This window comes from Podarcis raffonei, chromosome 7 (genome assembly GCF_027172205.1).
Source record: "Podarcis raffonei isolate rPodRaf1 chromosome 7, rPodRaf1.pri, whole genome shotgun sequence".
NCBI lineage: Eukaryota > Metazoa > Chordata > Lepidosauria > Squamata > Lacertidae > Podarcis > Podarcis raffonei.
In genome coordinates, this window is record NC_070608.1 from 20767488 (window position 1) to 20793511 (window position 26024).

The window sequence follows — 26024 nt, forward strand, 5'->3', positions numbered from 1 at the left end:
GGAAGAGCAAAAGTGGGTCACTGTTATTTTAAGAGGCTGTCACTTATTAAAGTTGGAAGTTAGGGCAGTCTACCTCTGTACCAATCAGGCAGATTGTGCTTTGCACTGCTCAGTGCAGACTGATTGTGTCACTGGCCTACAACTCTGCTGGGCATTCTCCCAAGTGTGGTGTCAACAGCATGCATTCCTGTGTACATCAATAGGCCACTCCATGTGAGTCAGGGCTTCAGCAGCCTGGAGGCAAGGCAACCCTTCGGTGGTACCCTGGACAGCTCCCTACAGGGCTCAGGTTGAAGACTCCTTACAGCTAGAGCTCAGGTGTTGTTTCAGTGACAGTCATTGTACGGCTGGAGCCCTCAGAGGGTAATGAGAGGATCAGAGAGGTCATTTTGTTCAAGTGTTTCCGGTGTTGTATGTACACCTGGGACTGGATCTGAAGGCAATTTCCACTCTGAATTCATGGTTGTTGTTGTTTAGTCGTTTAGTTGTGTCCGACTCTTCATGACCCCATGGACTAGAGCATGCCAGGCATTCCTGTCTTCCACTGCCTCCCGCAGTTTGGTCAACCTCATGCTGGTAGCTTCGAGAACACTATCCAGCCATCTCGTCCTCTGTCGTCCCCTTCTCCTTGTGCCCTCCATCTTTCCCAACTTCAGGGTCTTTTCCAGGGAGTCTTCTCTTCTCATGAGGTAGCCAAAGTATTTGAGCCTCAGCTTCAGGATCTGTCCTTCCAGTGAGCACTCAGGGCTGATTTCCTTAAGAATGGAGAGGTTTGTTCTTCTTGCAGTCCATGGGACTCTCAAGAGTCTCCTCCAGCACCATAATTCAAAAGCATCAATTCTTCGGCGATCAGCCTTCTTTATGGTCCAGCTCTCATTTCCATACATCACTACTGGGAAAACCATAGCTTTTACTATACGGACCTTTGTTGGCAAGGTGATGTCTCTACTTTTTAAGATGCTGTCTAGGTTTGTCATTGCTTTTCTCCCAAGAAGCAGGCGTCTTTTAATTTCGTGGCTGCTGTCACCATCTGCAGTGATCATGGAGCCCAAGAAAGTAAAATCTCTCACTGCCACCATTTCTTCCCCTTCTATTTGCCAGGAGGTGATGGGACCAGTGGCCATGATCTTTGTTTTTTTGATGTTGAGCTTCAGACCATATTTTGTGCTCTCCTCTTTCACCTTCAATAAAAGGTTCTTTAATTCCTCCTCACTTTCTGCCAAGAAGGTTGTGTCATCTGCATATCTGAGGTTGTTGATATTTCTTCCGGCAATCTTAATTTTGGCTAGGGATTCATCTAGCCCAGCCTTTTGCATGATGAATTCTGCATATAAGTTAAATAAGCAGGGAGACAATATACAGCCTTGTCGTACTCCTTTCCCAATTTTGAACCAATCAGTTGTTCCATATCCAGTTCTAACTGTAGCTTCTTGTCCCACATAGAGATTTCTCAGGAGACAAATGAGGTGATCAGGCACTCCCATTTCTTTAAGAACTTGCCATAACTCAGGGAAGCTATGAACTATGCCAAGCAGGGCACCCAAGAATCAATGGTATCATTCCCTGAAGAGAGTCTGACCCAGAATAAAGGGATACAGTACATTAGTGGCAGGCAGAATAGGAAAGAAGTAACTCATTTATTCTCTACAGAATGTGCCACCAGTGATTTTGTACATCAGAAAACAACCATATGAATAAACGTATTGAGTGGGATTCAAAGAATGAACCCCACCAGCAGAAGCCCACACAATGACTTCCACTAGCCCAACAGGGCTCCCCACTCCCTCTGTGCCTCCCCAGTTTTTGTCTGTGGAGTTGGGAGAACTCCCAGAACAGGGTGGAGGAGAGGGCTGATCATTCTATCAGTGCAAGCAGAAATGCTTGTACTGATGGAACGATCTGCCTGGTGCTACATTGAATTCCTCCCTTGGTGTAACATAGTTTTACATAGGGACAACCATTATATGTGATGACAATGGTGATGGTGATGTAAAAGGGGGCATCTGTGATAACAAAAAAGGTTGTGTCCAGTTAGAATTTTGCATGTGTCCAAAACAACAACAACCACTTGTTTGGGAAACATTTCCAGAAACAGAACCATAACATGGGCACAAGATAGCTGCTTTCCTTTCTGGCAGCTTTCTGGCTGCACAAATTTGCAATGGAAGAAGACTGACCAGAGCAAGGATTTAATAACCCACTCCACTGCACTCAACCTTTCTCTTACTTGGCTCATTTTCATACAATAGTTATGCTACACCATTTTTAATGGGTCTTGTAGGATTTAAATGCAGGATGTGTGGTTTCATGGATACAACAAAAGAGCATAATATTTAGGTCAGAGAATGAAGGGAAAACTAATTATATAGGGCAGCAAATCATCACTTGCTAAAATTAAACGGTTTGTAATATTTTCCATTACAAATGACTTTCGTTTTATTTATCTTCTCTCAGTGCTGACCAAAGAGTGCAACAGAATGAAGCTGTAGATTATACAGACAGTAGCTACTCACCAGTTACATATAGTATCTCAGTAAATCTTGGGAGTAGACTGGAAGGGAGGCATTCTGCCTCTAAAAACCAGGGGATTGCCAAACAGGACTAACATAGAAGGTTGGTTTTAAACATTAAAGCTCCCCCCCCATACCCCAGATGGATCTCTCCACAGTTTGGCAAGCTTAAGCCACTCTGGAGGGACTCCTTTGCCTGCAAATTCCACACACTTCTATGGAAAGAGGGGGGAGATTTAGCTATTTGTAGATTCCCCTTTATATTTGGTGAGGGTCAGATTTTATTAGGTCCTGAACAACAGGTCAGATTGGAAAGATGTAGATGGATCTGAAACAGTTCAAGTTGCTTCCCAGTGCAACAGATACACACACAAGATACATCTTATGGCTGGTGCATTGCTGTAGGACATCATTTCCATGCAACTGATAACTCCGTTCCTGATTTCTCCTTCTCATCACTTGTGAGTGTAAAGTAGCTTTTGCAAAAGCTTGGAAATCTTCTTCAACACTTTAAAGCATACTGTGGGTCTGTGTGACTCTCTGTGGAAGATGAGAATTGGACTAAGTAGTAATAAAATCCATAAGATGCACATGTAAAGCATTGTTAATAGAATCTAGCCCCTCCAATTAAAAGTTAAGCTTATGTTGCTAAATATATATTTCTTCCAGAGGGATGTTATGCATTTAATGCTTCACATTCTTTATTCAAAATAATACTCTTTCAACCCTAACTCATTATAATCTTCTGAATATATAGAAGATTCTTCTGCATTGTATGAGAAAATTCTACCCCTTAAAAGAGATCATATTTTAGTTCATATCTGCAAATCAAACATAGTTCAACTTCACTTTTTTTAGGGAAGCAGACAGAGCGAAGATACATTATATGAGAGCACAGACACATCTGACTTACATTTATGCAAATATGCATTGATGAATAATAATTAGTGAGCCATGTTAAAAGGATCAACTTTTTAATGTGGTGAGAGAAACTGCTTTAAATCACTCCCCACTCTCATGTCCTAGAATGGGAACTGAGTGGGGAAACATCAACTAAGAGCTTACAGAATTTGAGGAAGGTTGGATGGATGAGTCTACTTCTGCTCTGTGCCATTTTCATAGTCCAGTCTATCCCATTTTGGCATTAATCTGCATTTCCTATCCCCACCCCCCAAATAACCCCCCACAGATAATTTTTTGTCATGTAGCTTTATATAATTGTTTTTAAATTGCTGGTTATATTAATATTTTGGGGGAAAACATGCCAGTTTGTTGTCAATGTTTGCTTTTACAGTGGTACCTCTGGTTAAGAACTTAATTCATTCTGGAGGTCCGTTCTTAACCTGAAACTGTTCTTAACCTGAGGTACCACTTTAGCTAATGGGGCCTCCTGCTGCTGCCACCGCCGCACGATTTCTGTTATCATCCTGAAGTAAAGTTCTTAACCCAAGGTACTATTTCTGGGTTAGCGGAGTCTGTAACCTGAAGCGTCTACAACCTGAAGCATCTGTAACCCGAGGTACCACTGTATTGGTTGTTTTTTTTAATGATTCTTTTAGCCTGTTATTTGTAAACTGCTTAGAGGCTTTCTGGCAAGTGAAGTGTTGATCAATACATGTTGATCAATCGATCAGTCAGTCAGTCAGTCAGTCAAATATTGTACTGATGTTAGGTGCCTGAAAGTGTAACATTTTGGTGTTGCATGGCACTGAAACTCAACAAACAGAAAATATGGTATCTGTGTGGTTTAATCACTCCAAATAGTATGGTCTCCTAGGTTTACACACCTTAAAAATAAAATCTATTTGCAGGCCATCCACTCAACTAATCTTTGGGATGGGTGGCCTAAACACCAGCTAGTGACAAATAAATTGCAGCAGAGGGATAACGCTGGCGCTTCTTCAAAGAGAAAATGGGAGATGACTGTGATGAAAGCATATATAGTTGGGGGAGGTAGCCCACCAATGTCCATTTCTTCCCCCCCTCCCCTCCTTACAACGTTGTTTCTTGAGGCAGTGGTGCAAAACAAGAGAAAGGGCGTACCTCAGTGGGAGAGCATTTGCTTCCCATGCAGAAGAAAGTTTGGGAATGTTCCCTGCTTGGAAACTTGCTGCTGTCCGTCAGTGTAGTCAGCACTAAGCTCAGTGGACCAATGGCAGCTTCCTATGTTTCCATGACTGCAAAGTACGTAACTCAGTGAAAGACTCAAGCTGCCGGCCCCACGAGCCCTTTTCACTGTCACCAAACACTTCAGCGCAGATTTTTTAAAAAGGAGATAAAAGACACCTAAGGGTCTCCTGTATTCTGCCAACTTGTGTCTGCCTTTCTTTACCATTTGTGATGACTGACTGACTCTGTGTTTCATCAATGAAAGATGTTTCGGGCTACAGCTTTTTTTCCCGTCTTCCCCGGTGATACTCTTCAGCATGTTTAATAGATTCTGGTTAAGTAAACATCCTCCCCCAAAGCAGCAAATGTACAGTTTAAAGTATAAATAGTGCTACTGTGCCAAGTTCATAATTACTTGCACATTTAGCACTTTACCAACGTCTTCTGCATGGCCCATCAAAACCAGATCTGCATACTTACTATAATTGTCGTGAAACCCAAACCACTCAAATAATGCCGCATTGTTTACATATTTTGGATATTTGCTTTTTCCGTTTATATAAATCCAAGCATTTGTTTCAAAGTGTACATCTTAGCAGAGTGATAATAAAACCTTCGCCAACAAGCATGCAAAACAAGAATGATTCCATCCAGGCTGGAATATTTTTAAAAATAAAATAAAATAAAAATTAACATTTTATCTTAGCTCCTGGCTTCTGGATTGATTTTGTTCTTTCAATTGTAGGTTTGGATATATTGCTAGTTTTCATTATGTTTTAGGCAATTTTTTTTTGTACTTTGTTTCATTGGACATCCCAGAAAAGTGGGATAGATAGATTAACTATGCATCGTTTAAGGAAATTTCATATTTTTGTGTACACTTATTGTTGCAAAGTCTGGGGAAATATGTAATCCTACCAGCAAGCAAGTTTGGGAGTGACAGAGTGGTTTATGGCAAAAAGTGGATTGCAGGAATTCCCACCCCACTTATAGCTCCCAGATGACTGTCCTTGTTACCCACAAATGTTCTGGTGTGCTGGGCTTACAAGTCACCACCCTTCTGCTGAAAAAACAGCTCAGTAAACATTGCCAATGGGAACCAGCCACTATGCCATTGGGGCATGGGAATCTGAAGATGGCTGCAGGGATGGGAGGAATCTTTTGTGGGGTAGGGCAAGAAACGCATTCATCTCATTTCAAAGCATTGACAAGTGTCAGTGTAGTAACTAGACAGCTGTCATGCGGTTGTGTACCACAGAGACAACTAACGCAGTATCCACTGAGTTGTTTCTTGCCAAAAGGCTGCTGGCAAATATATATGTCATGAGACAAAAAATTGGAAGGGTATAAGCAGAGAATTTCCTGGCACTCAAGAGAATGTGGCAGTCCATTGATAAAGCATGCACAAAGGCACCAGAATAATTAAAACTGGAGTATGCATTCTACAGCTGGGTGTCTTAGGCTGACTCTTGCATTGGGGATCACGACCCAACTGTTCTGTAAGCAGTGGCTGTGGCTATGAAGGTTAGGTTGTGGTTGTGTGTAGGGATGGGGGTGGAGCATGTAATCACCTCCTGAATCATAATCCCCACTCCCAATTTTTAAGGTCACTCTCCTGATAGAAACCATCTGGTTCTGAGCAGCTGAACTATCAGACCAACTCAGTTGTGTGAGTTAATAAACGTTAGTGCAACAGTCAAAACTGAACAATTGTGGATTTGGATAGCGAAACAAAATGATTGAACTCCCCCCTTTTTTAACACAGCTAACAACACAGTTGGGAACTGGGTACAACTTGTCCTGCCAACTCCTGATTTTTACTGCAAGGCCTATCTACATGTAAATTATTCCAAAACGAAGCATAACAGATCTGATAAAATCTAGTGTGTGATATAAATAAGACATCTGGATAGCATCCAGCTGTGAATGTTTGCACCTCCACATCCATCCAAGTTCCTTAGTGCGGATGGTCTGTACCAAGCACAGTAACATCCCCATAATTTGGGAGTAAGGACTCCAAACATTTTAAGATATTTTCAGACACATGAAATGTTTTTAGATGGTTTCTAATTGCTTTTTTAAAGTTTTTAGTGTGTTTTATCTTATTTAAATGGTATTGTTTTAACATTTTGATGTTTGCCATCCTGGGCTTCTTTGGGAAGAAGGGTGTAATACAAATTTAATAAATGTATGAATCAGAGAAGACTGGATTGTTTGTATTCTAGTCAAGCAAAAGCAGATATTTCTGGTGGCCTCCTCTCCTAGCTGTTCGATGACGGTCTCAAGAAGCACTAGACAAAGTAAAAGGTTCAAGATTGGTTCACTACATTGAAGTTCATCACTTGATGAGTGCAGTATCAAGTGATGACTTACAGGAGTGAGAGATACAGTAAGAGAACTTGCATTTACTTCGCACCTCCAAATACAACTTGCTGGATCCAAAGGAAGTTTGTCACTGTTTAGCTCCATTCAAATCAGCAGGACAAGTTTTTCATGACTCACTTAAAGTTCCATTTATGTCAATGGGACAAACATGTGATCCAACCCCAATTTTCCCTATGGAGTTAGTCCACACATTTGGTTTCAAGCCAAGAAGCATTGCATCATCCAGAGTAATACACCAGACAGAACACAATGCTTTGGGGGGTCACATAAGGCCACAGCTTTATTGATTCCAGATGTTAGAGGTGTTTGACATAGGCACTGGGTACAACCATTGACTTCTGGCCTCCTGCCTCCCAGAAGTATACACTGGGTCAATCCAGCGGGAGAATCCTATGACTTACATCAAATAGGAGCACTCCTGTAGGATGGCCATCTTGAGGAGTGCGGTACCCTTTGCTAAACTTGCTTGAAAGCCTGGAGATCTACCACCTGTCACCATAGGCTGTAGTGAGCTAGATGGACCAACAATTTGACTCATGTTAAGGCAATTTCCTATGTTATTTGTCTCTTTGCAGCAGGAAATGAATGTGTCCCATCAGTGCAAAGATTTATGCTTGCACAACATAACTTTACCCCTCCCAAAATCTGCACTGGGGAAACTGACAGAACAGATTTAGGGTGTGTGCAGGGGGAGGAGAGGGGTGAAATTTGATTGTGCAAGTGTAAATCCTTGCATTGATGGGATGTGTTAATTGGATAACATGCTGTATCTGACCTTCCCCACCCAAGATAGCTTTTCATGTAAAATTGCCGTGTAAAATTTCATTGAAAGTCTTGATAGACTAAAAGTAGGGTTTCCAGTCTCCAAAAATTATTAAAAAGAGTTCTTGAGTCTGGATTGCCCTGTTTGAGCTATGTTTTCCCACTTTCTGCCATCACCAAGCCTTGTAGTGTTGGCACTTTGAGCCATCCAAATCCCGGTCTAAGTTTGTTGCTTGGCATCGTTTCTGAGACTTGTTGATGTCAGGTTTTCTCAAGAATAGCTCTTCATTTTTCTTCATCTCAACTGATAGGAACCATCTGGTTCCTGGATGGCTTAACTAAATGAGCAACTCTGCTGTCTATAATAAATGGAGTGCAACTATCAAAAAAGGAACAACTGTGGACTTGTAGAGAAACAAAACAATTCCCCCTCTTTTTTTCAAATAAAACTTCCTGCAGAAGTCAAGTAGTGTGAAGATTTAAGCAGTTGGCATGGGGTGGGGAGTCAGAAAGAGATTGCACAGCTGAGTGGATGTTTATTATCACCTTTCTCCCAGTGAAGGTCCATTTTCTGCTGAACCTTCATTGCCTCGTGAATCATTCCCATGAAGCACCCCAACTGATTAACAATAAAAGATATGGATGTATCTGCCTTTGGTTGGCAGCCTTAATTCACTATGGAGTCCCTCCTATGTCTGAAAATTGAATCAAATTCTGTGAAGTTACGGTCATTTTTAGATTCCCCATGACAACAAATGGGGGAAGACAAAACTTTTTTAACAGATCAAATTCATTCCTGAAAAATGTGTTGAGCTGGAAAGACACACAGCAGCTCCAAAACAGAAGAAGCTGCTTACTAAAGCTACAGACACAAGTTAAATCTTGTGCCTGGTTGCAAACTCCTAAAATGAGCCCTCAGAATGGTGTTTGAACTGCATTCGCCAACTCCTGCTTGGACGTGGCATGTTCTGTAGTGGATAAAGTGCTAAACTAGGACTGGAAAGTCGAGGTTTCAAATCCCCAGTCAGCTACGAAGTTCATTGGGGTGGCTTTAGAGTGCTGGTTGGTGCTGATGGGAGTTGCAGCTGAAGAAAATATAGAAGGCCATGGATTCTGCATCGCTTCCTCAGCTGAGGAACCAGAGACAGATTTCGGGGAGCGTGACCGGTTTGGTCGCACTGGGCATAGTGCAAATGTATAAATGAACGTATCGAAGCCTGCAGTGTCAGGAAGGTTTGCTCACTGTTGTTGTGGGTTAGAGTGAGCCACAATGCAGCTAAGCAGGAGATGGATTTAAGCGACCTTTTTTCTTCTCTGGGTGCGTTGCATAGAATGGAGTGAGGAGAGAGAAAGGCTTGAATTGGTAACTCCTAAACCGGCCTTTTCTGCTGAAGTTAGTGTGGTTGGTTTGCCAGCACTTGAGACCAGAGCGAGATTAAGTAGAGAATAGGCCTAAGTAAAATAAAGGCCAACTTAAACCTGTGCAGAAATAATAGAGCAGCAGTAAATGAGGAGTTTCGCCTTTTGTGCCATGTCTTCTTTTCTTTCTTTCTTTTAATTGCTCGCTCCGAAAGAAGCCATGCATAAACTCATTAAAATGCAACAGTCACAGTATGTAGCAAACTCATTGTCAGTAAAAAGGAAGGCCAGCTGAGGGGGAGCTGGGAGAGGGAGGAGATTTCTACATAGGAGCTGGAGAATCTCCACTTGCTTTGTTGCCCAGTTAAGACCCTGAGCCTGTCAGCGCCTGTAGCATTTCCATTAGTCCGGCATTCTGTTCACCACGTGCCTCTGGGAAAGGCAGGCCATGAGTGCAGCGACAATATCCCTGCTTCTTATGGTGGCCAACCAGATGCCCAGGTCTGGATGAGGCCCTAAGCTACTGAAGGGAATGGGGCCTTTTATATGTCCAGCTGTCCTTTGTCAACAACAAATTGGCGCTGTTTTTTGTGTTGAATATATGCTATATGGTAATTTATGGACCTCATAGGTATCTAAAAGTAACAAAATATGTATTTTATCAAAGTAATTGTTGAACTGAAATACAATTAAGAAGAAGTATATTAATAAAGGTAAAGGGACCCCGACTGTTAGGTCCAGTCACAGACAACTCTAGTGTTGTGGTGCTCATCTCGCTTTACTGGCCGAGGGAGCTGGCGTTTGTCCACAGACAGCTTCCGGGTCATGTGGCCAGCATGACTAAGCCTCTTCTGGTGAACCAGAGCAGCGCACGGAAATGCCGTTTACCTTCCCACCAGAGCGGTACCTATTTATCTACTTGCACTTTGAAGTGCTTTCGAACTGCTAGGTTGGCAGGAGCAGGGACCGAGAAACGGGAGCTCACCCCGTCGCGGGGATTCGAACCGCCGACTGAAATACAATTAGGAAGAAGAATATTGGGGGGGCAAGAGAGTGGGGCCCTAAGCTATAGTTTGTTTAGCTTATACATAAATCCGGCACTGCAGGTGCCTGAGGGAAGCCCAAAAGCATACCCTCCAAGTGTCCTTATTTTCCAGGGATAGTCCTGGAATTAGGAAAGGCATTCCGGCTTTTGATTTGATCCCGGAATGCCCCTATTTTCCCTGCCAGTGCTGCCGCTGAGCTTGGGGAGAAGGATCAGCCAGCACTTGTCTTGAGTGACTGCAGTGGTGGCAGTGGTGACTGCAAGGCAGCATCCTGTTACCTCTCCACGGCCCCTCCATAGCTGCTGTTGCTGGCCTACTTGGGCAGCTCACAGCAGCTGCTGGAGAGCAGGCAAGGAGGAAGAGAGAATGCCACTACTGGCATGCAGTGACTACATTATTACATGAGCACTGTTCCGCAGCATTTGATATTTTCATTTATATACATTCATTTGAAAGAAGATGGGTTTATAAAGCATTCTATATCCACCCACCACGCTGATGGAGAATTCTACGAAACAGTAGTCAATATCCAGAATTACTGTCCAGTGTTGGACATCATTGTTGAATACACAAAGCTTCACAGCTTGTCTTCCACCGTACAAAGTTTGGTACCTCGCTTCATTTAAAGATTTTCAGAGACTTTGAGACTAAAGATTTCTTTTTGAACTTTTTATGATTTGAAGGAATCTTACAAAGATTGTCTATTATGTATGTATATGGTCATCGTGTTGCCTAGACATTGTTGACTGCTGGCATGCAGGCAGAGGGCAGGGCTGCCCTGGATGGGAAGAAAGGGAGAGCGGAGCACTAGGAGTCTTAATTAAAAAATAAAAATAAAAAAAGCTTTATGCATCTGCGTCTAATCTTGCCCCTTTCTAAAATGTATTTATTGGTGGGTTTGTTTTTGCTTTTTTGGTAAATCTACCAAAGAATAAAATAAAATTGTGATTAAGGGGTTTTCTTAGGATGGTGGAGGGTGTATGTGGTCTCCCATTGGTGTAGTAGTGTTGGAAGTGTGAATGGGGGGTGGGGAGAAATGCCCCTATTTTCATATGAGGAATCTTGTAGGTTATGCAAGAGCAGGACCTGGGTGCAACAGCACTGATCCCCACTTGTGATTCTGAGGCATGCTGCCTCTGACAGTGGAAGGTAGAACAGCGGCTTGTGGCCTTATCCTCCAGGATTTTGTCTAATATTACCTTTTAAGTCTATCCAACTTGGTTGCCATCACTGCATCTTCAGAAAGTTTAAGAATGTGCTGTGCGAAGTATTTGGTCTCTGCCACCCAACCCTTTCCCTCACTCTTGGTTCTGCGGATAACAATGCATGGCATAACAGTATTTATTTATTGGATTTATTTATTGGATTTCTGCCCAGGCTGTTTACAATTTTAAAATACTGTAATAAATAAATAAATACATTATATAAAATGTAGAGTGACAAAAGCCTCTCAGGCCAACTGGGAGTCAATGGTATCTGTGTTCCCTAGCCTGGAATCCCTTTCTTCGGCCTTTCCCTCAGGGCAGCTAAAAGCTGGTTTTAACCTTTAAAGCCCTATATGGCCTAGGACCCTCGTACCTACAGGACCGTCTCTCCTGGTATGTCCCACGGAGGACCTTATGGTCTTCAAATAAAAACATATTGGAGATCCCAGGCCACAGGGAGGTTAGGCTGGCCTCAACTAGAGCCAGGGCTTTTTTGGCCATTGCCCCGATCTGGTGGAACACTCTGTCACAAGAGACTAGGGCCCTGCAGGACTTGACATCTTTCCACAGGGCCTGCAAGACAGAGCTGTTTCACCAGGCCTTTGGCCAAGGCACAGTCTGACCCACTCTCTCCTTCTATAATCTTCATAGAACTCTAGCCCAATGGTTGCCATTAATTTGATTCTGAATTGATTTTAGAATGTATTTCAATTAATTGACTGTGATTTTATGTAAATTGTGCTATTTTTACTGTTGTTAGCCGCTCTGAGCCCGGCTTTGGCTGGGGAGGGCAGGATATAAATAAATTATTATTATTATTATTATTATTATTATTATTATTATTATTATTATTAAAGCTGCCTCAGCATTTATCTCAGGCCATTGCTGGTTCTGTAAGGAGCCAATGGGGTGTGTGCTCCCTAGTCTGGGTTCACTTGCTACTAGAGCTCTGCATCACTCATCGAAGTTGTTTGATCTGGGATGGACAACACAAGGTAATTCCTCACACAATAGATGATTAATCTGGAATTTTGTGCCTCAAGATATGGTAGTGGACACAAATTAGGTTAGGCAAATTCAGGGAGGGTAGTTCCTTCAATGGTTTTGTAATTTTGTAGCCAAATGGAGTCTCCAGTAGCAGATACCAGGTGCTGAGGACGAGTAACAGGGGAGCGCTGTTGTTTTCATGGCTTGCTAGTGAGTTCCTCAAAGATATCTGGCTGGTCATTCTTGGGAAAGAGCTGGTGGACTAAATGGACCCTTTGGCTTGGTTTGATTCAGCGTGGCTTAAATATACAATAAACAAATAACGTAAGAGCTTGCGTTCTTATGCTCTTACTTTGTTTGTTTATTGTGCACATTTTATTCTGAGCGAGCTCAAAATGTTTGCACAGTAAAATCATCAAAACATTATAAAAGCCAGATAAAGTCAAAACCACAAAAAAGACGAAGGATCACAACAACACAAGATGGTAAGTTGCATGTCAAACAAAAACACACACACACACACACATGTCTTTGTGCAGCTGCTTTTGGCTAAGGCTACAGTCTGGTGTTGAACATCACACTGAGTGAGGAAAGTGCACTTCAGTTTTTTCTTCTGACTCATTTCCCCCCACATCAAAAATCACCCACCCAAGCTGCTTTTTACCTCATGAAGGAAAGCAATCAGTACTTTTATCATAACTTTCCTCAGAAGAGTGAAATTGGCCCACAGCGAAAGAGGCAAGTGCTCAAATGATAGTCTGCTCAAGGTTTCTGACTCCTAAAGCTGCTTTGGCTTTTAAAAAAACAACCCCAGGAAAATACTTGTTCGACTGATTGTAAAGGGTAGTTCTTGCTTGTGTCTGGTCTATCTTCTTCAGACTACAGGTGGCGGTGGTGTATGGCTAAGGGGCATCCCATACTTATGTGCAGGTGAGGAGGAAGAGTAGCCTACCACCTTCCCCTGGGTGGTAGGGGATATTTTTATATGGTGGAGCATCCAGTCATGCTTAGTTCCCAGCCTGAAGCTGTAAAAAAACAGTCACAGGTTGAGAACAACACCATAAACACATCAAACGTCACCTAAGCACAACACTGAACAAGTGAGATCTGCAATATAGTGTGCAAGCCATATCTCCAGGCCAGGCCATTCCAGTCCCATTTCTCTATTGGTTTACTGTGCTTCTCTCTGTCTGTTTTCTGCCGGGCACAATTTAAGGTTCTGGATTTGACCTGTACTACCCTAAATGATAGGGACGCTGGTGGCGCTGTGGGTTAAACCACAGAGCAGAAGGTCGGTGGTTCTGATCCCTGCGACGGGGTGAGCTCCCGTTGCTCGGTCCCTGCTCCTGCCAACCTAGCAGTTCGAAAGCACACAGTGCAAGTAGATAAATAGGTACCACTCCGGCGGAAAGGTAAACGGCATTTCCATGCACTGCTCTGGTTTGCCAGAATCGGCTTAGTCATGCTGGCCACATGACCCGGAAGCTGTATGCCGCTTCCCTCGGCCAGTAAAGCGAGATGAGTGCCGCAACCCCAAAGTCAAATTTAACTGGACCTAATGGTCAGGGGTCCCTTTACCTTTACCTCTACCCTAAATGATACCCACAGAAGCACCTCTCTCTGTATAATCCATTGGGCCAGGAAGGGCATGGAAGAGGCTCTAGTGAGCACCGACCTTTCTCTACAGGATATACTTGCTATAGTTTGTAAGCAGAGCCAAAATATCAAAAGGCCATTCATTTTGTAGAGCAGAGATGACTCTCCAGATGATGCTGGGATCCAGCTCCCCAAAGTTGATGTCTAAAGGGCCGTAAGTCCCCCATCCTTAATGTAGGATGACAACCTTTCGTTCCTGTTGGATAAATTGTTGTTTCCTGCCATAAAACAGGTGATGATCAGCGGTGGAATTAAAGTGAACCCAAACATTTTCAGATTTCTCTCATTCCCCCCACCTAAAAAATTGAACTTATGTACTGATACTTATTCATAGATATTTAAAAATACATGCCCATTACAAAGTATCTTTTTATAATATACTAAGATAAAACAGCTACTTTCTTGAGAAAGAACAAAGTCAGAAAAAAGAAGAAAAAGAAAAGGACCCCCCCCCAAAAGAGAAAGGTAGATAAAAGCATAATATTTCTACCTCTCTCTCTCCATAAACATTGATGCCTACAGATAGAATCTTTAAGTTATCCCAGATACTTGACATTACAGGATTTGATATCCTGTATTTGATAATTAAGATGTAATGATATTTAGGATTGGACAAGTGCCAAAGCACTCAATTTTTTAGTTAATATTTCACCTAAAAATGCATTTTTTTAAAAAAAACAACAACCAATAATTTCATAATCAAAATTTGGCATCCCCCCACAAAAAAATATACACAATATCTAGTGAAGACAATGCACCTAAGTTCCAATTATCTTTCCAATAACTGTGATAACATTTTCTACATCTCATAGGATAGTGTTGAGGGGAAAACAAATAGGAAAGCAAAGAGCTATGCCATTTAAAATCTTCATTGTTATTCAGCGGTTTTTCACAAAGTACCGTATTTTTCGCCCCATAGGGCGCACTGGCCCATAAGACGCACCTAGTTTTCTGGGGGGGAAATAAAGAAAAAAAAATTATTCCCCCCCCCCAAGGCGCGAGGCTGGGGCGGGGGAAGCCCGAGCTTCCCCCAACCCCAGCCCCCAGAACAGGCTGCTCTCCGCAAGCCGTGGGAGCCCTCCCGCGGCTTGCGCAGAGCTACCCAAAGCCCCGGCATGACTGCTGAGCGCGCCGGGGCTTCGGGATAAGAAGCAGCGCTGCGCAAGCCGTGGGAGCCCTCCCGCGGCTTGCGCAGAGCTACCCAAAGCCCCGGCATGACTGCTGAGCGCGCCGGGGCTTCAGGATAAGAGGCAGCGCTGCGCAAGCCGGGGGAGCCCGGGGGGAACTCCCGCGGGCTCCCACAGCTTGCGGATAGCTTCCTGAAGCCTGGAGAGGGAGAGGGGTCGGTGCACACCGACCCCTCTCACTCTCCAGGCTTCAGTGAAAGCCTGCATTCGCCCCGTAGGATGCACACACATTTCCCCTTCATTTTTGGAGGGGGAAAAGTGTGTCCTATAGGGCGAAAAATATGGTATCACATGTGTGGACTAAGTTCTTACTAGTGTAGAACCATTATTATTTATTTAATTGCATGCTAAGGAGGCGGGGTCATTTAAGTTTATAACCATTTTTATTACTTTGCTTCTCCCCATGGATTTTGCTTTTGTTTTTGTTTTGGAGGAGGAGGGTGGGGTGAACACTGGAGTTGCCTCTTGGAAAATCCAGTTTCATGGTCCCCTTCTAGCCTTCACTCCTGATAATTTCATTTGACTTTTGGCTGGATGAAAGTCTTCCTAATCGGATCCCATGGAGCACAGATGAAACAGATCCAAGGGGATGTCTCATTAAGAAAACAAGTCAAGGGGAATTTCTCCCCCTGCTTGTACTGTGCACGATATTGACAGAACCTAACCTCTTTTTTTCTTTTCTTTTTCCCCCCCTTCACTGTCCGAGCCTGAGAGATCAGATCTTGTTTGGAACGTACCCCTAGAGTGCTTTGGCAAAGAGCGCAAGCTTGCCATGGCTGCTACATTTCAACAAGGCTTTTAGATTGTTTGTAAGTTGCAAAGCAACATGGGATTTGACTGTCGTGCTTTGCCAATTTCATTCGGCTTTGGCCAGTGGTGCAGGTCATTCTCTAAATCCCTACAAAAGCCTAATAGACATTTTTATTAGGCTCAAAAAAGAAAAGAAAAATAGCAAGCGATTGGGCTGGCAACTGTCCATGCAAACTGTGACTAATACTGCCCCTCTTTTATGTTGAGAAGAGAGGAAAAGACAAAAAGAGGACATGATTTTCTTTTTTATTATCCAGTACAGGAAACGCACAGCTACCACCTGTTAAGTAAAAGGCTATAAATTGTACACCTTTGCATGCTCCTCTCTGATTGCACAGCAACAAGGCAGTACTTTCAACAGGCCTGGAGGAGGAGAATATTCAGAGCTGCAGAAATAATCTGGATAAAGTAAATAATTAGCATAACCATGCCAGTTTCCCATTACTGTTGACCAGAATTCTTTCAGTCTATTGCCCATTCCTCTTCCAGGCATGGAAGTTAAGAAACTCCATAACTGGTGCTTTCCCCTCTTGGCTGCACTAAATTATAACTGCGAGGAAAAGGTATCAAAACAACTCACAAGGACTTCTGTAGCCCGATCCTATGGAAATTTACTTGAAAGTGAGGTAGATGCCAGAGAAACTGCCATCCATGTAAATAACCTCAGGATCTCAGCCTTACAGGACATCTGTCCCTATAAAAGTTAAGTCCCACTGAGTTCAGTGGGGCTTACTCTGAGGTAAGCGGATATAGGACTACATTGCTTGCCTAATCACTGTTTTGCCACCCACGCTGTTATCGTCTGATCATCTTATCCAATTGAACTGGCTTCCAAACAGCCTGCAGACTCAGCTCAAGATGTTAGCTACTGATTATCTCATTGTTGTGCCTTTGAACTGCCGGGACTGTTTTCTTAGAAAAGCATCTTAAACTCAAATAATGTAAGAAAGAGCCATTGATAAGACTATCCTTTATTATGTCATTGAATCCCCCTTTAAAGCCATCTAAACCTGAAGCCATCACCCCATCTTGTGGGAACAGTATACATTTGCTCTGTTATTAGGCAAAGTGAGGCACCCACCTCAGGTGGCAAATGCTAGGGAGACAGGAATGACCTCTGTATGTGGAATGGGGTGTCTGTATGTTGCCATCTTTTCCTTTTCCTTAGGCAGTGAAGTGTATCGGGTCGGTGCTGATGTGAAGAAGTCATTTATTTTGTCTGTCCTAATTCAACTCTCATTTAATAAACCTTTGTAATTTCTATCCTCCCATCTATTATGCTAAAGTATAAAACCTCAAATATTTTATCCTTCCATCCATAGTGAAAGAAATGGCTGCTGGACAAGATGGGCCATTGGCCTGATACAGGAGGCTCTTTTATGTTAATTACATAAGTTAAGTACAGTTCCCATTAGCTCCAGTCAGGATGGCAAATTCTCATTTTTTAAAAAAAAATATATATATATATATATATATATATATATATATATATATATATATATATATATATATAATATATAATATATATTATATTTTATATATATATATATATATATATATATATATATATATATATATATATATAAAATCATTAAACCAGAATTCAGGAAAAATGGAATGTAAGAATCCACGAGATAAAGTGTAATGGTATGTAAGGAATCCTTTCATTCCTAGTGTCAAGCTCTCATTTGGGATATTGTCTATAACAGACTAATATTACTATCCCTCTGGGGCTTGGACGGGAGCCCAAACAGTTAGTGGTCCTGATGGCTATCAATCTTGCCACCAATATAACTCAACAATTGCCCCTGAGACCTAGTTTACAGCAATGCAGTGACAACTTACTATTGTGTAAAAGTTGCTTAAATCTTCCCTAGTTTCCTAATTCAAGGCTGACATGCCAACATTAACTTTTGGAACAGCTTGAGTGTTAGTGTATAACAAAACAGGACATGTTCCACTGTGATTTGGAAATCAGATTTTTGGTCCCTTGTTGACTGTATTCTCAGAACAATACAGTAAATCTGCATGTTTAGATATCCTTTCTTACAGTTTTGCAGATATTATACACATCAGAGTTCACTGCTACCCTGGGGGGAATAATAAGTTTCCATATCCAAAAGAAACCACTGGATGATTTGGGCTTCTGCATTAACTCTTATTTTGCCTAAGTCTGGTGTTCATAAAGCCAGCATCCTTTGAAATAGGGCCATCATTTGAAACATCCATTCTCTGTGCTGCATAAACAAGTACTGAAGACAAAACATGATCAAACCAAAGTCAGTTTTTATCAAATGAATGGATGCACAGTACAAAGTGAAAGGCTCTTCATCCTATTGCCTTTGATGGGACTCAACAGACCATCTGAACCATCAGAGAAGCTGATAATAGAGGAAAGAGATGTGGTATGTAAACTGAATGACACTCATGTGGATTTTCATTGATAGTCACTATGGTGTAGGAATTAAATTGTTGGATAGGAGGGCCTGGGAAACAGGTTCAAATATCTACTGCACTCTGAAGCTCACTGAATGACTTTGGGCTATCATTCAGCCTAAGAAATTAAAATGGGAAAAGAGGAAAGAAACGATGTACAGGTATACTTCTCTGAGCTCCTTCGAAGAAGGATGGAATGAAAATGCAATAGCAATTAAGGTTGCGCTGAAATTTCCCCACTTGAAAAGGAAAGCAACAGACCTGAAACACTTTGGCTGACCCCCTCTCAATTTTTTTAACCCCCCCCAATGATTTTTCTGAGAGATTTTTTGTTTCACTTTTTCTACCTAACTCAAATAATAGTAGGGACGTGGGTGGTGCTGTGGGTTAAACCACAGAGCCTAGGACTTGCCGATCAGAAGGTCAGCGGTTCGAATCCCTGTGACGGGGTGAGCTCCCGTTGCTCAGTCCCTGCTCCTGCCCACCTAGCAGTTCGAAAGCACGTCAGAGTGCAAGTAGATAAATAGGTACCGCTCCGGCGGGAAGGTAAATGGCGTTTCCGTGCGCTGCTCTGGTTCACCAGAAGTGGCTTAGTCATGCTGGCCACATGACCTGGAAGTTGTTTGCGGACAAACGCCGGCTCCCTTGGCCAGTAAAGCGAGATGAGCGCCGCAACCCCAGAGTCGTCCGCGACGACCTAACGGTCAGGGGTAGCTTTACCTTACAATATTTTAAACTCATTCATGGTGCAGCAATGACTCTCCCTCAGGGAAAAATATGCATCTAACAATTTTCCATTGATGTTATCTGTGATACTGCACTTAGCAATTATACTGTAGCATAGTTTGGAAACCATGTATAAGTGTTTCCTCAGTATACACCTGGAAAAAGCAACCTTAATATAATGCTAAGTAATGAAAATAGCTTTTAGAAAGAACTATTACCAGGAAAGCATTTATAGACTAGTTTAAAAAGAAACCTTTGTGGATTCCTTTTGAGGAATATAATATTAAGAAAAGTATTGAGCAGATCTTGTATTCTACATAAAAAGTGTGTAAAATAGAAATAACCTGTTACATATATTTCAAACTTTTGTTTCATACTTTTATTTAAGGATGGCGTACATGCTTATAGTACATTTAAGGGTTTCTATCTAGTGGTGTGGAGGTCTTAGACCCCCCAAATGCTTCTGTGATCTGTTAGTTAAGGGCAGTTTTAGATGTGTATTTACTATTTCAGAAACCAGAGCTTTGGGGGAAGTAGAGTGAAAAAAATGGGATCCAACGACAAACAACACATGTCCCAATGACAGACAACACATGACAGCATAGCAAGGTCAAGCGCAAAGCCCTAAAAGGAGAGAGAGGTGGGTGGGTGTTCCAAATTGCAACACTCTGAGTGCTAAACTACAGTGCCCAGAATTCTTTGAGGGACAGAATGTGCTTTAAAAGTAGAGCATGTGTGCAACCTAATAGAAGGCAAAAAAAGTGTCTAGAACACGCAGATCAGCAAAAGCAATCTTGTAGTAAATTGTCCAATTAAAGAGAAACTTAGTGCCAACGTTCACAAATGCGCTGTCTCCATTAGGGTGGAAAGGGCCTTTTTGACAACACGCCCAAATTGTGGAGCCTCCTCCCTGTGGTGATCTTTAGTCTTAAAATACAGTTAATATGTATTGATATAAACGAGGAAGTGCAGTGAAGTCACAAGGAAGCTGGAAAACCACAACGAGTCTGTTTTTATTAGCATAATTAGAAAGTGCATGAGTGAGGTATTCCAGCCATCCAGAAATCTTGAGCCAGGTCCCAACAGCTTGTACAAACTTATCCCTTGCTCCACTTTTAGTCTGTCTGGTGCATTTAAAATAAAAATTTTAAATGACAGCAGCATCTTGCAGAATGCTGTTTGGCACCTTTGCAAGCCTGCCTGCCTGCCTTCTGCAGCATAAGTGACTCTCTTTAGGAAACTGGAAACTTTTCACATGGGAAAAGTCCTGTGCATGTCTACTTAGAAGTAAGTCCCTTGAGTTCAAGGTGACATACTCCCAGGTAAGTGCACACGATTGCAGCCTCCCAAACACCCATCCTGCGATTGCTTTTCCCTTCTTTAAACAGACCTCACTGGCTGCCGAGACCACATAACACTGGCCCTGAAAGACCAACATTGGCTCCCAGTACATTTCCGAGCACAATTCAAAGTGTTGGTGCTGACCTTTAAAGCCCTAATCAGCCTCAGTCCAGTATACCTGAAGGAGCGTCTCCACCATTGTTCAGCCCGGACACTAAGGTCCAGCTCTGAGGGCCTTCTGGTGGTTACCTCCCTGCGAGAAGTGAGGTTATAGGGAACCAGGCAGAGGTCCTTCTTGGTAGTGGCACCTGCCCTGTGGAACGCCCTCCCATCAGATGTCAAGGAAATAAACAACTAGAAGACATCTGAAAGCAGCCCTGTTTAGGGAAGTTTTTAATGTCTGATGTTTTATTGTATTTTTAATCTTTTGCTGGGAGCTGCCCAGAGTGGCTGGGGAAAACCAGCTAGATAGGTGGGGTAAATAATAATAATAATGATGATCATGATCATGTGCAGCAGCAGATGCTGGCTGCATTTGCACCATACATTTATGTGAAGGCTCCCCACACTTTTTGAAACTGGAAAAATGTGGGGGGGGGGGCCTCCGAAGATGCAGGGGGCTTCCTGCTTCACAGTTCTTCACAAGATGGAAGGTGACAGGGTGGGGTGTGGAATAGTATGCTGGTCCTCACAGTTCCCCCCTTACATGGTTCCATCTCCACCTTTGTAACACTTGAAAGGGGCTCTTCTTCCTGGCTCTTACGCTGCTATTGTCTCTGGTCCTTTGACTCTCACCTGCCTGATTTCAGGCCTTGACGTCCAGCCCATCTGTGACCAAGTCTGTTGCTCTTCTTGTTCTCTTCCGCCCTCAGACAAAGTGGGTTCCAGCCGCAACCTGTCTCGGCTGAGCTAAACCCGGGCCGGACAGTAGCCACATCTACAGCCAATGCAGTATATTTGTATCTGCTTTGGAGATTAATGAGGTATGCACTCAGGGAGGGACAATACAGGTGTCATGAGATGAGTACCAAAAATCCTTTTCCAAGTTCTTTTGGATAGGTTACCTGAATGGATGCGGAGTCTCAAGGTAGCTAAAATCAGTTCCAGACATGTGCATAAGCAAAACGTTTTTGGAATCGAGATTTGGTCTTTTCCCGATCAGCTGTAGTCTTTTCAGGTCTAAGCTGAAGTCTCTTGATACCTCAGGCAAAGCAGTTTTTCACTGGTGTAAATCCAACTTGAAAAAATAATCTGAAAGGTTAGAATAACTATAGCTCAGGTGCTGAGCTGGCAGATCTTTCTTGCATTTCTAGAGTACTCCAGTTCATCCTGAGGAAGCCTCTTCAAAGAAAATGCCGTAAGCCTCACAAAGATTCTTCAAAGATCCTTCTTCTTTGCTGAGCTTATCTCTCAGTGTGTGGATGGTGAAGGGGAAGGGCTTCTGGGGCTGGGGCAGCAGGCATCGCCCTCCTCTCCTCTCCTTACTGTCTTGATCATTTGGGAAGGGCCATAGCTCAGTGGCACAGCATCTGTTTCGCATGCAGAAGTAGAATTTTCAGGGGAGGGAATTTCAAAAGTATGGAGCCACCACTGAAAAGACCCTATCAATGGTACTTGCCAACCTGAATGAACTTACCAGCAGGCTAGAGAGCTCCTCTGAGGCTGATCCTAAGGCCTGGGCAGGTTCATACAGATCTAAGCAACACATTGGATAACCTGGTCTGCAAGACTGTCTCGGTTTTACAGGTTAGCACTGGCATTCTAAACTGAGCCAGGGTAACACATGCAACAGATGCAAAATCGGTATGGTCACAGGACCAAATTGTCTAGCTCTTGCACAAATTGTGGCAACTGCATTTTGCATAAGCTGAAGTTTCAAGCTGACTAAGAAGTCATGTGTGTTTTTATTTCATTCTTTCTCTCTGTGTGTGCAGTTCTAAGGTAGCAAACAACTTACAAGGGATTACTGCATGCCCTGAACAAATATACTGTTTGTCCTCCGCCGTGTAACATAATTTGTGTATTTAAGGACATGCTGTAACTGAGCTTTCATCATTTCATCAGAACCCTTTAATGTAACAAATACTTTTTGTTTTGTTTTATTTTTAAAAATGGCTTTTCATTAGGAAGGAACAGTCAATAGTTGAAAGAAGCCATTAAGCGCTAGGAACCCCGAGAGAACCTTCATTCGTCAAGAAAGGGTGTAGAAAGAAAAATTCAGGTTGGTTTAAATTTACTGGAAAAAAAGTAAGGATTCTGAAGGAAAAACATTTATTTCCCATTTGTTTGAGTGACAAGCAAATCTACTAGTATATCCCAAAATACAATGTAAAAACTACACACTATGCAAAAGATCTGAAAGAAAAGCAAAGAACTTAAAATACTGGCTACTATTTGGGGAGCTCCTCTGGGATATTTCTTGGTAGATTTCAGGCTTTTTGCCACGCAGGCTGCAAATTATGTTCATGCTTCAGCTGGGCTCGTGCTACTAACGTAGAAGTGGCATGATCAGAGTCACTTTAGAAAGATGATATCCTAGCCGCTCCTGTGCTTCGTCTTTCTCCGGGGTTCTAACATCTCAGAGTTTGTTGCCCTAGGCAGCATGCACCATCTTGTGCAAAACAAGCAGGGCAAGGTAAAAACAAGAACTTTAAATATACCATACTTCCAGGAATCAGGCTCATCCTCAGCACTTGGCATGGTGAGGCAAATGCATGTCAGAAGCATCCCATTCCCTTTATTATATTTATTATGTATTAAATTTGTTAGCTACTTTATCTTGTCCAAGGCAGCTCAAAGCGACTTACAATTTGTTTTAAATTAGGGTTACAGAAACAGGTGTTCTGCGGGATGAAGATGGGAGGCGGCTGCATTCTCACTCAGTGCTTTGCTTCAGAGCATTTTTACTCCTTCAGCCTTGGTTTTTAAAATAAAACAAAAGGGGAAGGTGCCCACCTTTGCTTCTGGCCGCCATCACCTGGAAGGCTTATGGGGGAGGCACCAGGAAGGCACAGTGAATCTTAGTGGACACATTGTTCAGACCTCCATCTGAAACCTGGGGCTGGCCCTGACTCAAAACTACACTTGGAGGATGAGTTCTCCAGCTCAGGGTCAGTGGTTGGAACTCGAGATTCAGCTGAAGAAGTTAGGTGGAGCCTGAAGTTCAGGTGGTGGTGCTATGCCAAGAACAGCAAGTCAGGTTGTGACATTTGCCCGTTCGTTTGAAAAATGTCTGTACAGGGGGGAGAAAGGGTTAATATGTAAACCAATAGGAAAGCCAGAGGCGGAGCCTACCTGTATATAAAAGGGCTTAGCCCGAGGTTTGAGTTAGTTGGTGGTGGTTAGTTGGTTGGTTTTAGTGGGTTGGTTGGTTGGGAAAGGCAGTTGGAAAAGCAGTTGGCAGGCAGTAGGAATTAGAGAGACAGTTAGTGCAGTGGGTTCTTGTGTGAGGGGAGGTAGAAGAGATAGAGACAGGATAAAATAAGGCTAAGAAGGTAAAGAGTAACAATGTTTGGAATGCAGTTAAAGTTTGCTTGTGTCTGAAATAAACTAGACTCTTCTTTGTTAACTTGAGAACCTGACTGAGACTAAGTGATTTACTGGGGAGGACCTGGTTGGTGGCAGCGGATTAGTGGTGTACAGGTCAGTAGTCCGTGAGACGATTGGGGGCTCCATACGAACGCCACACAGGTCCTTAGGACTGATTCCAGGCAAACACAGCCAAGCACAGCAGCTGAAACTTCACCCACACTGGTTAGCAAGTAGTTTGCTCTTCGCTTGAACTCCTCCGTCTGGCTGCCATCTTCCTCTTCCCTTCCAAATTACTGCTTCATGTTTGCAACTTTTGCCTCTCCAAATGATTATACACCAGCCTCTCCTTCTAACCACAGTCGGCTTCAAGGCAGACCCTGAGCCACAGTCGGATCCTGCAAATAGCTGGCAGTTTCCCATTCAGATAAACAACTTGATGATAATAGACACAAGCTACTCTCATTCTTTCTCTCTGCAATTTATTCATGGAAAGATATGACTCTGAGATGCATGATGATGATAGGATGATAGGAAGAAGAAGAAGAAGAAGAAGAAGAAGAAGAAGAAGAAGAAGAAGAAGAAGAAGAAGAAGAAGAAGAGTAGTAGTAGTAGTAGTAGTAGTAGTAGTAGTAGTAGTAGTAGTTTGGATTTGATATCCCGCTTCATCACTACCCTCGGGAGTCTCAAAGCGGCTAACAATCTCATTCCCCTTCCTCCCCCACAACAAACACCCTGTGAGGTGAGTGAGGCTGAGAGACTTCAGAGAAGTGTGACTAGGACAAGGTCACCCAGCAGCTGCATGTGGAGGAGCGGGGAAGCGAACCCGGTTCACCAGATTATGAGTCTACTGCTCTGAACCACTACACCACACTGGCATAAGAACCATCATCATTATATCATCTGGAAAGCGCTTTCAGGTGCTCAAGGTTTTTCACCTGCATTATCTAGCTGTAATCCCAACAACACACCTGGACGGCAAAAGCAGCTAACCTAGAGCTGCACTGATGGTTGGCCAACCTTTCAAGGGTTGTCCCCCTCAGCCACATACAAAGAGATGTAAACACATTGCATACAAACCTTCAGCCAAGGGTGGTTTGGAAGAGGGGCAAGAAGGGCATTGTTTATTTTTAAAAAGGCAACAAGGAAGGTCTTGGTGATCACACAGAAATGTTGGGGGCATGATACAACCTATGGGTTAGCAACCTCTGCTATTCTTATCCCACATATTGCATATGGGGCTGAGGCCAAAAGTGTGGTTTGGTGAAGGCCACCCTGTGAGTTCATGGAAGAGGCAGGCTTTAAATTAGTGACTTCCTAATTCATAGCCCAGGTTTGCAAGCTCACAAATGCTCCTGACTTGCATTAGCTGCAAAAATGTATTTGGTGTATGTACTATTTAGAGGAAGATGAGATTAGGAAAACATCTGGAAATGAATTAAATAGAAATGTGTAAAACATCTATCAGATAGAGAACCTTTTTTTCCAACCTTTTTTTCTGGTCCAACCCAGATATTAATCACACACTTTTGCCTGCAAAACCTGAAGTCTTCCTTGGAGATTACTGTTTACATGTATATGTTCTGTTACTTACAATTAGTGAGCACATTTGCTTACTCACTGCCAAGGCATGAATTCAGCCAATCAGCTTCTTTTTCCTCTTCCGAATTCCAGTTAAACACAAGATTCTTCCAGGAACAAAAAGCTCATGCATTTCAAAATCCAATTTGTATTGAAATTTATCCCAGAGTTTAATAGGACACTTGATTAATGATCAGCTAACTAAGTTTGGAAGCTTGTTCTACGTTGTAAAAATAGATTTGTACCATTAGGACTCTCCTCCCTTACAAAAAGTTATGTAAGATTTATTTGCCTGTAATTTGAATTTAATCCTGTCTGCCCTTCTATTGGTTGAGTAAAAAAGAAAGGAAGAAAGCAGCTACTCATTTCATAGAAAGCCAGAGGTGGAATGCTCTG

General features: G+C 42.7%; 1 protein-coding gene across 1 annotated transcript in view; it reads left to right on the plus strand.

Moving 5' to 3' along the window:
* ANGPT1 (angiopoietin 1) overlaps positions 1 to 26024 on the plus strand; it is a 145185-nt gene that overhangs the window by 30001 nt on the left and 89160 nt on the right. The gene's annotated exons all lie outside the window — the stretch shown is intronic.